The 17,148-nt window shown below is 37.5% G+C and overlaps 1 protein-coding gene and 1 pseudogene across 2 annotated transcripts in view; one reads left to right on the plus strand and one right to left on the minus strand.

The window, feature by feature from the left end:
- PALS2 (protein associated with LIN7 2, MAGUK p55 family member) overlaps nt 1-17,148 on the minus strand; it is a 109,523-nt gene that overhangs the window by 57,676 nt on the left and 34,699 nt on the right. The window lies entirely within an intron of this gene.
- LOC113618577 (uncharacterized protein C1orf43 homolog pseudogene) lies at nt 1,579-2,717 on the plus strand (annotated as a pseudogene).

Consider the following 17,148-nt stretch of genomic DNA (forward strand, 5'->3'; position numbering starts at 1 on the left):
CCTTCCCAACTTATCCTATTCTACAGAAGCAACTACTTTGAATTTGTTGTTTCTTTTAATCACAGCTGTATTTCTGGGTAATGTGCTAATATTGCTACTTTTTAATTTACCCATTTTATATATTATTTATTTTTGTTAGAATAGTACTAGTGTGATGCTTTTACTTCCCCCTATCTCCACACTGGCAATTTTTATTTATTTTTATTTGTTTTGGCTACCCCATGCAGCATATGGGATCTTAGCTCCCTGACCAGGGATTGAACCTGCACCCCCTGCACTGGAAGTGCACAGTCTTAACCAATGGACAGCCAGGGAAGCCCCCAGACTGGCAATTTTTAAAATAAAATCAACAGTTAGTGCTTTTCATATAGGACTCCTACAAGTTTTTTCCCAAATGTTCCAACAAACTTCTCCCATTTCTATCAGTTTTTCCAAATGCTCAAATATCAGAACTATTCCCTGACTTCTAACCCTGAACTCTCTCCCAAGTATTTTTCTCTCGCACTTTAATTGGAACAGGTTCATCTTTAGGTCTCCTTCTCAGTATGTATAAATGAGTGACAATTTTGGAAGTAAAGAGGTAAACAGGAGAAAAATGTGCATTTACAACAAGCAGAAGGAAAAGTGATATTGAGGTAAGATGAAGAAAGAAGACACTAGAAAATAAAGAATATAAGCAAAGTTTACTTCATAATTTTGCTTGAAGTCCAAAGTGTACTCTGGGCAGGGAACAACAGAATCAACAATCTGTAGAAGTATTCTTACCCTGTGGCTATAAACGTAGTTAACTCTACTTTTCATAAGTACTTTTTTCTTTCCTTTGACATTCTATGTATGTCTTCATTTTTATTTCGGAAAATTCCAAACATACACAAACGGAGACAATAACACACCCAACAATTATCAGCTCTAACAATTAGCAACTCACGGCCAATTTTGTTTCATACCCCCATATACTTTCTAACCTACAGAGCTTTGAGGCAAATCCCAGAGGTCGTATTTCAGTGTTTATGTCTACAAGATCAGGACTCTTTTTAAACAATGTAACAACACTGTTCGCACGCCTAACAAAGTAACAGTAATTCCTTAGTATCATTAAATATATAGCTGGTGTTCAAATTTCCAGTTGTACTGAAGATATTTTTTTAAATGTATCTTCTATATTGGTTCTTGTGGCGTTTGAATTTTTATATCTCTGCTTAATTAAGTGGGAAGAAAAGTGGCAGAGACTGTGAAATATACCCTTGGTTATTTTGAAGACCTCTGTAAGTTGTTACTGATTCTTTAGTATATGAAATTTAATTATAAACTAGTAAGTCTGTCAATATTCCATGTCCTGAAAAGGGAATCCAGATTATTAAGTTGCCAAACATTCCCAAACTAATTGGTATACTTAATGGAGTTTTAATAAAAACAGTAGACCCCCTATATAACCATGTTTTCAGGCCAAGTCTGGCTTGGTCTTCCCTCCACTAAGGAAATGGCCTGGCTGGGGAGCTCCAGGGAACTTGGGCTGAGGAGGCAGGGCAGTGGGGTAAACTGATGCAGCTCTACACAGGCTAGGGAGGCCAGTCTGGAGTGAATGTTGTGCTGGTAAAGGTCACGGGAATCTGGTATTTTTACTGCCATTTATTTTTGTGAAGAAGTAAATCATGAGCTTTGCAATGAAATCTTGAAGGGGACCTCATGTCCCCGAGGGGCACATGCCCCCAAAATCTTCAAACAGGAGACTGATATTCTACTGTCCAGACTTTGGGATATCAAGTACAAACCTTGACTCCTTGTGGAGGATGGTCCAAGACTGCAACAGCTGGAAACCCAAGGAAGTCAGAATTGCTACAACTATCTGCATAGGATGGACACCATCTACGCCTCTGAAAACCCACTTCGAGCTGAAGGCTGGCATCCCTATTCCTTAATGGGCAAGATTTTCGGCTCCTATCTGCTAGATCTTCCGAAACACTAGTAATCCTTTCAAGGGTGTCTGCAAGCCCTTCACCGATACCCTGCTGGATGGCTGAGACAGCCTGCCATGGGACATGGGTCTGTGTCCAGAGAGAGTACCTGTGCTAACAGGGGGCCCTGACTGAGCTGGCCCTGTGGTCAAAGTTCAAAGTGGGAGCTCTCAGCAACACCTCCGTCAGCAGCCAAAGACCTAACCCAGTCTCCTGACGTCTCCCAACAGCCATCAGGTGACACACCTCCTCTACAGTCAGAAGAGTAAACATGCCAATCACTTCCTCAAACCAAAGAGCTTTAAGGACAACTACAGTGGATCCTCGAACAGCATGGATATGAACTACTCAGGTCCACGTATGTGTGGACTATTGTCAGTAAACATGTACTACAGTACTAATCATCTGCTGTTGGCTGAATTTACCAACATGGAACTGGGGAGACAGCATAAGGGGATTTTCCACTGTGTGGAGGGTGGGTGCTGCCGCTCAAGGTTCAACTGTGTAACACACTGGGGAGTACTCTGCGATGGAACTGAAGGACCTCATGGGAGACAGAGACAGACAGACTGCAGTGTGCTTGCCAGGCAGCCCACAGGTCATCTGGTTCTGCAGGCCCAGAGTGGGCTAGCTGAAGCCCCTTTGAGTCCAGAGCTCTTAGAGCTCATACCTAGAGGATCATTCCCTAGCCCTTTCTTACGGGCAGTTTCAGAACATGCGCTAAGACTTGATTTTCCCCTGGTGGCACTCTTCTGGAGTTGATTTCAGATGTTATTCTTAATGTTTACTGTCAAAAAGTCCTCACTTAGTTCACTTGCCCCGTTCCAGGCTATTTAATTCCAAAGGTGAGAGTTGGGGTGAAGGGACTTGCTATTTTCCATATCTTCCCCTTTTGAATGGAAACTATTTGGATTTAGGGAGTCGCAGAGTTGACAGGTGGGAAAAGCAGACAGGAACTGGTGAGGAGGTTAGGTGAGGGGGTGGGTGAGTGTGGAACAACCCACCCTGGTGCTCCGGTTACACCAGGATGTCAAACATCAGCATAACTTCCCAGACATGCAAGGATCTGCCCTAACACCTTTACTCCATACTCTGTCATGAATAAAATTAATAACGTTCGAACACCTGGCATAATCCCAATCTCCCTCGTTTATTGGGGTGTTATCGGACAGGGTGAAGAAATAATTGCCCCTCACAGGCCAACTCACTGGCTTATAAATTAGTTATCTAATAACATTAACTATCAAAAAAAATACAACAGTTTTTTTTAACTAAATTATCCTAAAAGCATTTGAAAAAAGTAAATATGAGAAAATTACAACAAAGAGCAGTGAGAGAGAATTAACGTCATAAAATATTAAAACATAAACTAAATCTGGGACTTGCCTGGGCGCAGTGTTTAAGAATCCGCCTGCCAATGCAGGGGACACGGGTTCGAGCCTGGGTCCAGGAAGATCCCACATGCCATGGAGCAACAAAGCCCATGTACCACAACTACTGAGCCTGCACTCTAGAGCCTGCGAGCCACAACTACTGAGCCCACAAACCACAACTACTGAAGCCCGTGTGCCTAGAGCCCATGCTCTGCAACAAGAGAAGCCACTGCAACAATAAGCCCGCGTACTGCAGTGAAAAGTAGCCCCACTCACTGCAACTAGAGAAAGCCCGTGTGCAGCAGCGAAAACCCAATGTAGCCAAAAAAATAAATTAATTAATTTAAAAAACATTAACTAAATCTATAATAACCACTCAGACACGGATTACCACAAGGCAACTCTTGTATGTGAAAGCTTAATATATGAAACAGGAAGCTCTCTGTAGTGGGAACCTTGCAAAGTTGAGCTGGAGCCAGAGAAGCAGGGAAGTGTCCCAATTTACTCAAGAGATTCCAGGAAGAAAGGAAAGTCCCAAAACTCAGAAGGTAAGTTTCCTACAAGTTTCACTCCTCCTCCTTAATTACAGGAGGATGGACTCTTTAATCAGAAGCCAGATTCAATGACATACAAATGGGGTTCCTATTTAAACTGAAGAAAATTTAATATATTTAATCTAGGCCCTTCAATTACAAATATGATCACTACACATCAAGGATCACTACACATGAATACTAAAAGCGTGAATGCAACTCACCAAATTCAACAAATAAATATTAACTGCCAAAGAAACAGACTTACTATCTACCAGGGGAATAAAACAAAAGAAAAGAAAGAGCAAAAGAAAGAAAAAGATTAAATCATAGGGTGGGTTGGGGGTGGGAATATCAGGGATCAAACTAAAGAATTTTCCCACTAGAAAAGGGCAAAGTATGAGAAACATGCTATGGATCATGAAAGAACAAAATTTACAAGGTAATGGGAAATTCAAAAATAGAAAGAATTAAAACAGAAAGCAGAAATTAATCCAAGAAGAAAAAAGAAAAAAACCCATAGATTTGATCAATCCCTGCTGGCTGTTTCAAAGGTCCAATAAAAAGAGACTGATACTTGGCTAGTCTGATTAAGAAAAGAGAAGACACAAATAACCTTAGGAATGCAATGAGAAATTAACTGCAGGCATGAAGAAGATTCAAAAGAAAACACAGTGAACAACGTTATTGTAAAATCCAGTCGAGCAGAGATTTTCTAGGAAAATGTCAATTACTGAAATTTAGGAAGAAGAGGTAGAAATTAAAACAGATCATAATAGAAGAAATTAAAAAGGCTTTCAAAAATCTACTATTTTAAAAAGACATTAGGCCTCATGTATGACAAACCCACAGCAAACATTATTCTCAATAGTGAAAAACTGAAAGCATTTCCTCTAAGATCAGGAACAAGACAAGGATGCCCACTCTCACCACTATCATACAACACAGTTTTGGAAGTCTTAGCCATGGCAATCAGAAGAAAAAGAAATCAAAGGAATCCAAATTGGAAAAGAAGAAGTAAAACTGTCACTGTTTGCACATGACATGATACTATACATAGAAAATCCTAAAGATGCCACCAGAAAACTACTAGAGCTAATCAATGAACTTAGTGAAGTCACAGAATACAAAATTAATACACAGAAATCTCTTGCATTCCTATATACTAACAATGAAAGATCAGAAAGAGAAGTTAAGGAAACAATCCCATTTACCACTGCAACAAAAAGAATAAAATACCTAGGAATAAACCTAACTAAGGAGGAAAAAGACCTGCATGCAGAAACCTATAAGATTCTAATGGAAGAAATCAAAGATGACACAAATGGAGAAATATACCATATTCTTGGATTAAAAGAATCAATATTGTGAAAATGACTATACTCCCCAAAGCAATCTACAGATTCAATGCAATCCTTATCAAATTAGTAATGGCATTTTTTATAGAACTAGAACAAAAAAATCTTAAAATTTGTATGGAGACACAAAAGACCCTGAAGAGCCAAAGCAATCTTGAGGGAAAAAAATGGAGCTAGAGGAATCAGACTCGCTGACTTCAGACTATACTACAAAACTACAGTAATCAAGACAATATGATACTGGCACAAAAACAGAAATATAGATCAACGGAACAGATCAATGGAAAGCCCAGAGATAAACCCACGCGCCTATGGTCAACTAATCTATGACAAAGGAGGCAAGGATATACAATGGAGAAAAGACAGTCTCTTCAATAAGTGGTGCTGGGAAAACTGGACAGCTACATGTAAAAGAATGAAATTAGAACACTTCCTAACACCATACACAAAAATAAACTCAAAATGGATTAAAGACCTAAATGTGAGACCACACACTATAAAACTCTTAGCAGAAAACATAGCCAGAACACTCTATGACATGAATCACAGCAAGATCTTTTTTGACCCACCTCCTAGAGTAACGAAAAAAAAAAAGGGACCTAATTAAACTTAAAAGCTTTTGCACAGCAAAGGAAACCATAAACACGATGAAAAGACAACCCTCAGAATGGGAGAAAATATTTGCAAACGAAGCAACTGACAAAGGATTAATCTCCAAAATATACAAACAGCTCATGCAGCTCAATATATTAAAAAAACCCAAAAAACACCCAATCAAAAAATGGGTGGGGACTTCCCTGGTGGCACAGTGGTTCAGATTCTGCCTGCCAATGCAGGGGACATAGGTTCGATCCCTGGTCCAGGAAAAACCCACATGCCACAGAGCAACTAAGCCGGTGCGCCACAACTACTGAGCCTGCACTCTAGAGCCTGCAAGCAACAACTACAGAGCCTGCAAGCCACAACTACTGAAGCCTGTGGGCCTAGAGCCCATGCTCTGCAACAAGAGAGGCCACCACAATGAGAAGCCCGGGCGCTGCAATGAACAGTAGCCCCACTCACTGCAACTAGAGAAAGCCTGGGCACAGTAATGAAGACCCAATGCAGGCAAAAATAAATATAAATTAAAAAAGAAAGAAAAAAAAAAGAAATCCCAACAGGATTTTGGGGTAATGTTTTTCTAAAATTTACTTGAAAGAGAAAATACGTAAAACCAACCAATACGTCTGGAAAAAAGCGTAACTGTAGAGGAGGTGCCTGTGCTATTAAGTATAAAAACACTGTAAATTAAACTGGTGCAGTACTGGCACAGCAACAGAGAAATCTTGAATAACTAAATAGGAGTTAATATATGCGAAAGGTGACATTTCAAATCAGTGGGAGGTAGGGTTCAGTTAAATATGGTAGATTGACTACTTGAGTTTACAGTCTTTCCCTTTAGAATCTCTATTAAAACAGCAGCAAAGTATTAATAAAGGTTAAAAAAAGAAAACCCACAAGCATAAAGAGAATGGCGAAAGAGGAAGAAAAACAGACCAAAAAATAGCAAAAATATTTGTAAGTATGTAAGTGGTAGGAATAGAAACTAACTTGGAGCAAAGAAGCAGTAGATTCTACCTCCTAAATATTTCTGGAATCAAATAACATGAGTCCTAGTCATCATCATTTCTTGCCCAGACTATACAAGAGCCTCCTACATATATACAGATTTCTTATGAGTGATATGTATCTCACCTACAAGGAATTAATTAAAATGTAAATTTTATGGCCAGTGAGCCTTTAAAATGCACTACTAGGTTAAACAATCTGCACTACCCTTTGTAGCTTTAGCCACACCAATCCTTCCCCTGTCCTGATGCAAAGTCCTCCCCCCAACTTACCACCACCTTGGTGTACCTAATTCATACGCATCCTTCAGGAGCAGAATTTCTATGTCCTTAACAGCACCAATTAGGATAAATTCTCCTAATATACACTTTTGTAGTAGTCTATGCTTTATAACTCTGATCAACCTGTAATTAAATATTTTGTTATTTATTTAATGTATGATTTTCTTTCTAAACTCTTAGGTCTGATGAGTGCAGAAATCTTATCTGTCTTGTTCAAACTTATATTCCCAGCAACTAGCCCACAGTCTGGTACATCACAAGTCCTCAATAATAGAGTTTCAGTCACAAAAATGTAACATATTTCTGTTACTAAAATGAAGAATAGTTTTCAAATTATATATTGTTATTTATAAATAAAATATCTGTATAATACTTGGAATCAGTGAAATGTGGTATGGTTTACAAAGCAGTAATCTTAAAGCTATTAACTTTCCACAAATTGTATAACAAGCAACAAAGATAGAAGTGGTATCTTTCAATGCTTAGTCTACTAAAATGGCAAGCTTTTACAGAATTTCTTACATATAAATACATTTCTAACTTTCTACAATATAGATCAGTAAGAAGACAAATTTAATAAAATGAATGGTATTTACTCACATATATTCTGTTCCAAAAGCTTTCTAGAGTTGTTTTACAAAAGCATTTCTCCCCAGTTTTAGAACTATAAGTACTTAAATGAACTGTTTTTAATATAGGACTAGAGTCTATTTCAGTATTAAAAATCCTTTTGTAATCACATGTGTGGTATATTCACTCCCATTTAATTCAACGAACTAAAATCCCCAATGAAAATATGACAGGTAAATTAAGTTTTCATAAGACGTTAAAAATTATTTCTGCTCTTATACTTTGTAGATAGAATAACAGTTATTTTGACAGAACCATACTGCATAATTTGCAGATTCAGAAAATGAAAAACAAAACCTTATTCTGTGTGCATTTGGAAATATTTAAGCAAAAACTTAAAGGAATTATCTAAGTCATTTGGACTACTTCTAATGTATTTTCAATACAGCAGGAAAAAATTTTTTAAATACATTTCCAGGAAATGGTACAGAAAACTGGATTGAAATTGAAATTTGGATTGACTTGCCAGCAAGACAGCAGAGTAGAAGGCTCACCCCTTCTTACAAAAACACCAAAATCACAACTAACTGCTGAACAACCATTGACAAAAACAAAAACAAAAAAAACCTCTGGAACCTACCAAAAAAGATACCCTACATCCAAAGACAAAGCAACAACAAGATGGCAGGCCACCCACCGGGTGGGCAACACGTGAACTGGAAAATAATTATACCAGGGAAGTTCTCCCACAGGAGTGAAGTCTTGAGCCCCATGTCAGTCTTCACAGCCTGGGGTACTGGCAACAAGAGAGAAGAAGCCTCATCCACTAGATGAAGGCAGACAGCAGAAGCAAGAAGAACTACAATCCGGCAGGCTGCAGAACGGAAACTGCAAGCACAAGAAGTTAGACAAAATTAGACAGCAGGGGAATATGTCCCAGATGATGGAATAAGCTAAAACCCCAGAAGAACAATTAAGTGAAGTAGAGATAGACAATCCACCAAAAAAAAGAATTCAGAGTAATGACAGTGAAGACGATCCAAGATCTTGGGAAAAGAATGAAGGCACAGATTGAGAAGATACGAGAAATGTTTAACAAGACCTAGAAGAACTAAAAAACAAACAGAGATGAACAATACAATAACTGAAATGAAAAATACACTAGAAGGAATCAATAGCAGAGTGACTGAGGCAGAAGAACAGATAAGTGAGCTGGAAGACAGAATGATGGAAATCACTGCCATGGAACAAAATAAAGAAAAAACAATGAAAAGAAAGGAAGACAGTATAGGAGACCTTTGGGAAAACAATGAATGCACCAACATTCACATTATAGGGGTCCCAGAATGAGAAGAGAGAGAGAAAGGACCTAAGAAAATATTTGAAGAAATAATAGCTGAAAACTTCCATAACATGGGAAATAAAAGTCATCCAAGTCCAAGAAATGCAGGGTCCCAGGCAACAGACCCAACAACGAACATGCCAACACACATAGTAATCACACTGACAAAAAGTAAAAGCAGAGAGAAAATATTAAAAGCAATAAGGGAAAGCCAACAAGTGACATACAAGGGAACTCCCATAAGGTTATCAGTTGATTTCTCAGCAGAAACTCTGCAGACCAAAAGAACAAGGCACAATGTATTAAAGTGATGCAAGGGAAGAAGCTATAATGAAGAATACTCTACACAGCAAGGCTCTCATTCAGTTTTGATGGAGAAATCAAAAGCTTTACAGACAAGTAAAAGCTAAGAGAATTCAGCACCACCAAACCAGCTTTGCAACAAATGCTAAAGGAACTTAGCTAATCAGAAAAGAAAAGGCCACTACTAGAAACAATAAAATTAAATGGAAAAGCTCACCAGTAAAGGCAATATCAAGTAAAGGTAGGAAAACATTTGAACACAAATATGCCATCAAAACCAGTAATTGTGAGAAGAGGAGAGCACAAATGCAGACTACTGGAAATGCACTTGAAATTAAAAGATGAGCAACTTAAAAGAATCTTTTTTATATATAGACTGCTATATCAATACATCATGGTAACTGCAAACCAAAAATCTACAATGGATACACACACAAAAAAAAGGAATCCAAACACAACACTAAAGTTAGTCATCAAATCACAAGAGAACAAAAGAGACCTACAAAAACAAATCCAAAACAATTAAGAAAATGGAAACAGGAACATACACATCGATAAATACCTTAAATGTAAATGAATTAAATGCTCCAACCAAAAGACACAGACTGATGGAATGGATACAAAAACAAGACCCATATACAGGCTGTCTACAAGAGACCCACTTCGGATCTAGGGACACATACAGACTGAAAGTGAGGGGTTGGAAAAAGGTAATCCATACAAATGGAAATCAAAAGAAAGCTGGAGTAGCAATACTCCTATCACACAAAATAGACTTTAAAATAAAGACTGTTACAAGAGACAAAGAAGGATGCTACATAATTAGCAACAGATCAATCCAAGAAGAAGATATAACAATTGTAAATATATATGCACCCAACATAGGAGCACCTCAATATGTAAGGCAAATGCTAACAGCCATAAAGGGAGAAATCGACAGTAACACTGGGGGACTTTAACACCCCACTTTCATCAATGGACAGATCATCCAGACAGAAGATCAATAAGGAAACACAGGCCTGAAATGACACATTAGACCAGATGGACTTAACTGATATTTAACAGCATTCCATCCAAAATCAGCAGTATACACCTTCTTCTCAAGTGCACATGGAACATTCTCCTGGATTGATCATATGCTGGGCCACAAAGCAAGCCTCAGTAAATTTAAGAAAACTGAAATCAGATCAAGCATCTTTTCCCAACAAAATACTGTAAGATTAGAAATCAACTACAAGAAAAAAACTGTAAAAAACACAAACACGTGGAGGCTAAACAATATGCTACTAAACAACTAATAGATCACTGAAGAAATCAAAGAGAAATCAAAGAGAAAAATAAAAAAATACCTGGAGACAAATGAAAACAAAAGCACAACGATCCAAAAACCTATAGGATGTGGCAAAACCAGTTCTGAGAGGGAACTTAACAGCAATACAACCTTACCTCAGGAAACAAGAAAAATCACACATAAACAACCTAATCTTATACCTAAAGCAACTAGAGAAAAAAGAACACACAAAACCAAAGGTAGTAGAAGGAAAGAAATCATAAAGATCAGAGCAGAAATAAGTGAAACAGAGACAAAAACAATAGAAAAGATCAGTGAAACTGAAAGCTGGTTCTTTGAAAAGATAAACAAAATTGATAAACTTTTAACCAGACTCATCAAAAAAAAAAGGGAGAAGCCTCAAATCGATAAAATTAGAAATGAAAAAAAAGAAGTTACAACAGACACCACAGAAATACAAAGGATCATAAGAGACTACTACAAGCAACTATATGCCAATAAAATGGACAACCTGGAAGAAATGGACAAATTCTTAGAAGGGTGTAATCTCCCAATACTGAACCAGGAATAAATAGAAAATATGAACAGACCAATCACAAGTACTGAAATTGAAACTGTGATTAAAAAACTCGCAACAAACAAAAGTTCAGGACCAGATGGCTTCATAGGCAAATTCTACCAAATATTTAGAGAAGAAGAATTACCACCTATCCTTCCAAAACTATTCCAAAATATTGCAGAGGAAGGAATACTCCTAAACTCATTCTATGAGGCCACCATCACCCTAATACCAAAACCAGACAAAGATACCGCAAAAAAAAGAAAATTACAGGCCAATATCACTGATGAACATAGATGCAAAAATCCTCAACAAACTACTAGCAAATAGAATCCAACAATAGATTAAAAGGATCATACACCATGATCAAGTGCGATTTATACTAGGGATGCAAGGATTTTTCAGTATCCACAAATCAATCAGTGTGATACACCACATTAACAAATTAAAGAATAAAAACCATCTGATCATCTCAATAGATGTAGAAAAAGCTTTTGATAAAATTCAACACCCATTTATGATAAAAACTCTCTAGAAAGTGGGCATAGAGGGAACTTACCTAAACATAATAAAAGGCCATATATAACAAACCTATAGCTAACATCATACTCAATGGTGAAAAGCTGAAAGCATTTCCTCTAAGGTCAGGAACAAGACAAGGATGTCCACTCTCACCACTTTTATTCAACATTGCTTTGGAAGTCCTAGCCAGAGCAATCAGAGAAGGAAAATAAAAGGAATCCAAATTGGAAAAGAAGAAGTAAAACCATCACTGTCTGCAGATGACATGATATTATACGTAGAAAATCCTAAAGACGGTACCAGAAAACTACTAGAGCTCATCAATGAATTCAGTAAAGTGGCAGGATACAAAATTAATACACAGAAATCTCTTACATTTCTATGCACTAACATCAAAAGATCAGAAAGAGAAATTAAAGAAACACTCCCATTTACCATCGCATCAAAAACAATAAAATACCTAGGAATAAACTGACCTAAGGAGGCAGAAGACCTATACTCCGAAAACTATAAGACACTGATGTAATCAAAGATGACACAAACAGATGGAAAGAGATACTATGTTCTTGGATTGGAAGAATCAATATCGTCCAAATAACTGTATTACCCAAGGCAATCTACAGATTCAATGCAACACCTATCAAATTACCAATGGCATTTTTCACAGAACTAGAACAAAAAATTTTTTAATTTGTATGGAGACACAAAAGTCCCCGCACAGCCAAAGCAATCTTGAGTAAGAAAAACGGAGTTGGAGGAATTAGGCTCCGTAATGTCAGACTATACCACAAAGCTACAGTAATCAAGACAGTATGGTACTGGCACAAAAACAGAAATATAGATCAATGGAACTGGATAGAAAGCCCAGAAATAAACCCATGCACCTATGGTCAATTAACGTACGACAAAGGAGGCAAGACTATACAACAGAGGACAGTCTCTTCAATAAATGGTGCTGGGAAAACTGGACAGCTACATGTAAAAAAATGAAATTAGAACATTCTTTAACACCATACACAAAAATAAACTCAAAATGGATTAGACCTAAATGTAAGACCGGATACTACAACCCTCTTAGAGAAAAACACAGGCAAAACACACTTCAATGTAAATCACAGCAATATCTTTTGTGAGCTGTCTCTTAAAGTAATGGAAATAAAAATAAACAAATGGGACCTAATTAAGCTCAAAAGCTTTTACACAGCAAAGGAAACTATAAACAAGATAAATAGACCACCCTCAGAATGGGAGAAAATATTTGTCAACAATGCTACCAACAAGAGATAAGTCTTCAAAATTTACAAACAGCTCATGCAGCTCTATATCAAAAAAACAAACAACCCAATCAAAAGATGGGCAGAAGACCTAAATAGATATTTCTCCAAAGATGACATACAGATGGCCAACAGGCACATGAAAAGATGCTCAACATCACTAATTATCAGAGAAATGCAAATCAAAACTACAATGAGGTTATCACCTCACACCAGTCACACCGGCCATCATCAAAAAGTCTACAAACAATAAATGCTGGAGAGGGTGTGGAGAAAAGGGAATCCTCTTGCACTGTCGGTGGGAATGCAAATTGGTACAGCTGCTATGGAGAACAGTATGAAGATTCCTTAAAAAACTAAAAATAGAACTACCATATGATCCAGCAATCCCACTCCTGGGCATATATGCAGAGGAAAACTGTTTTGAAAGGATACATGCACCCCAATGTTTATTGCAGCACTGTTTACAATAGCCAAGACATGGAAGCAATCTAACTGTCCACTGACAGATGAATGGATAAAGAAGATGTGGTACACATATACTATGGAATATTACTCAGCCACTAAAAAGAATGAAATAATGCCATTTGCAGCAACGTGGGTAGACCTGGAGATTATTTTACTAAGTGAAGTAAGTCAGACAGAGAAAGACAAATATCATATGATATCACTTATATGCGAAATCTTAAAAAAAATGATACAAGTGAATTTATTTACAAAACAAACAGACTCATAGACTTAGAGAACAAATTTATGGTTACCAGGGCAGAAGGGTGAGATTGGGAGTTTAGGATTGACATGTACACACTACTGTATTTAAAATAACCAACAAGGACCTACTGAATAGCACAGGGAACTCTGCTCAATATTCTGTAATAACCTAAATGGGAAAAGAATTTGACATAGATATATGTATATGTATAACTGAATCACTTTGCTGTATGCCTGAAACTAACACAACACTGTTAATCAACTATGCTTCAATATAAAATAAAAAATAAAAAAAAATTTGGATCAAGTTAGGTTTTTTTATAATTTTTTTTCTTTTTTTTTTTGCGGTACATGGGCCTTTCACTGTTGTGGCCTCTCCCATTGCGGAGCACAGGCTCCAGATGCGCAGGCTCAGCGGCCATGGTTCACGGGCCTAGCCACTCCGCGGCATGTGAGATCTTCCCGGACCGGGGCACGAACCCATGTCCCCTGCATCGGCAGGCGGACTCTCAACCACTACGCCACCAGGAAAGCCCTATGATTAAATTTTGACACATGACTCGCGCGACTGATTTGACAGCAAGAGTTCATCTAAATCGTTAGGTCAATAAAAACACTTGTTTTCTATAAAATGACAATATGCAGTCAATACCTTAGTTCTCAAAATAGTATCTCGAAATTCTAGTTTAGTTATATTGAATCAAAGAAGAAAGTTAAACTTTAAATGTGCTCAGCTAACTTACTCAACATTAGCTGAGTGCTTATAAGCCAGACATGATGGTTGATGTGGAAGAAAATAGAGACACACTATCTTTCCTCCAAAAACTACATCTAGCAGAGTAGACCAAAATGTGTAAACAAATGAATAAAGCATGATGATAAGAACACTATGAAGGAATCAGAGAATTAAGTGACATAGCATAGTGGTTAAAAGCATGGACACTACCACTTAACTAGTCCTGAATGCCTGAGTATATGACTTAACCTCTCCAATTCAGTTTCCTTCATCTGTTAAATGGGGAACGGCAATAGTTACCTATTCTTACAGGGTTGTTGCATCTAAAGAATACATGGCAACTCCTGCAACAATACCTTCTAGTGCATTATTAACACTGAGTGAATACTGGAAAGGAGTAAAATGTTAACTGTTTCTTTGATGGGAGTGGTGGGACGATAAAATGGGAGACACCCAGTGGAAGGCAACCCAGTGCAAACAACCAAACAGTTCACCCTACTGAAAATCTTGAATTTATGATCAATGTTTAAAACCTTGAAACAAAACATGGAGCTATATTTCCCAAAGCATTCCTAGAGAAAATCTAAGCCTGGAGCCAACAAAAGAAAAGGGCAGGCACAGTGAGTGGATGGGCAGCCACTCATAGCAATTAAGGAACCCCATACACAAGGGCACACTTTTTGTCCTAAGTACCACAGACTTCTTTCCAGAGACAGGGGGCGCATGTCTTGCATGGGAAGGGTTCCTTACATGGATGTGGGGCCTAAACAAAGAGCAGAGAGGCTGAGGTGCATCTGGTTCTTCACAACAGACACTAGATGAGGAGGGGAGAGGGAAGGGAGACTATCCCACAGTGAATGCTCTAAAGCAGTGTTTCTCAAACAGGAGACTATTGGCATAATCCTTTTTGCATAGGATTGTTCTCCACCAAATGCCTGCAGTGTTCCTCAGGTATTCTGATAACCAAAAAATTCCCCTCACCACACTGCCTAACACTTCTAGGGGTGGCCCCGCCTTCTCCCCTTCTGTTCTTCCAACTTACAGCCTTGTACCAATATGTTCCAATGCCAGGGTAGATTCCTCCTCCCTCTTAATTTAGCTATTTGAGGGTTCCCAACTTGCTCACTAGTTCTCTGCCTAGAATATCTGAAGGAGAAGCCCGCCATTTCAGACAGAGGGCTGGGGGGGGGGGTGGGAGGACAGCCTATACAACTACAGAGGAAGTCCTCCACAGAGGTATATTCTGGATTAATCAACCTAGTCCTTCATTTATAAATATAAACCAACCATTACTGATTGCCAGACATCTGAAGAAAACATCAGTGACAAGGGACAAAGCTGAACAAACTAAACTACGGGGGAAACAGATGGTGCTGAGAATAGAACTTAAATTTTTAATTTTTATTAGCATTCTCAAAGATATGTGAGAGGCTACTGAATTCATAAAGGAACAGGTCGCTAAGAGGGAGATAATGGAGCAACCAGAGAAGAAAAAGTTACTGACAGTTAAAAACAATATTGTCAAATTTAAAAAAAATCGAACAGCAGACTAAGTAAGTAAATACTAAGAGAACTGCTAGATCAAAGGATATGTGATTTTTCAATTGTCAGATAGTGTCAAACTGTCCTTTATAAACAGGTTGTATCAATTACATCTCCATTAAGAGGTCCTCACTTCATTATTTGTTATAATAATAATGAATTGCCTCATAAAGACATATCAATATAAATGCTGAGAACATGTGCAGCAAAAAGTGATTAAAACAGAGCTAAATTCTGAATTTTAATCTTTTTCTCCAGTATAGCATTAAAGAAAAATTTAACTACACACTTATTTCCTTATCTGTAAAAAAGAAATGAGATTGATATAACTCATGAGGTTATACAATAAATTTAAATGACTGATCTACTAAAAACATATAAATGCTAAATATTCTGCTTTACTAACATTCTGCAATTCAATCTCTTCAACCATCTCTCATCGTGACTACTGTTAATTATTTAAAGTGTCAGTGAAAAATGAATCTCGAAAACAGCAATTTATTACAATTTTCCCACCTTAAAAACAATGGTTTTTTTTTAATGAACATAGTTGGGTTTTCCCCCTAATTTAATCATGTTAACTGACCCACTCTGTACTGTCATCCTCTGATGACAAGTTTAATTCAGAAAGGAAAGTGAACTACCATTTTAAATGAACTTATCAATCTTCCTACTATTAACTAAGTAAATGCCTTGCAAAAGCAGCTAGTGTAACTTCCTGGCACTCTTACTTAGAAACAATTTTCTATTATGTGCAATGCTTTCAGAGAGAAGTCCTCTCCAAAAAAAAAAAAAAAAAAAAAAAAGCAGCAGGTTCTTGGAGAATAGTTTCAGTGGATTTACACCCACCCCTGGTATGTTTAAAATATTGTTTCACTTCCTTCTGGCCTCTATGGTCTCTGATGAGACATCCACATTCATTCAAATAGTTACTCTATTACTAGTTTTCTGTATTTTTTTCTTTGTCTTGTTTTCAGCAATTCCATTATGTTGTTTCTGGGCATGATTTCACTGGACTTATGCCACTTAAGGTTCAATGAACCTCTTGAGTCTACAAGACAAATTTATGTCTTGCACTAATTTTGGGAAGTTTTCAGCCACTACTTCTTCAAACACTTGTTTCCGTACCACATTCTTTCTTTTTTCCTTCTCGGCGTCTGATGAAACATAATGTTAGACCTGGTATCATC

The sequence above is a fragment of the Aethalodelphis obliquidens genome, unplaced genomic scaffold (assembly GCF_003676395.1).
Source record: "Aethalodelphis obliquidens isolate GAN/ISIS:26980383/991018 unplaced genomic scaffold, ASM367639v1 scaffold5, whole genome shotgun sequence".
Lineage (NCBI taxonomy): Eukaryota > Metazoa > Chordata > Mammalia > Artiodactyla > Delphinidae > Aethalodelphis > Aethalodelphis obliquidens.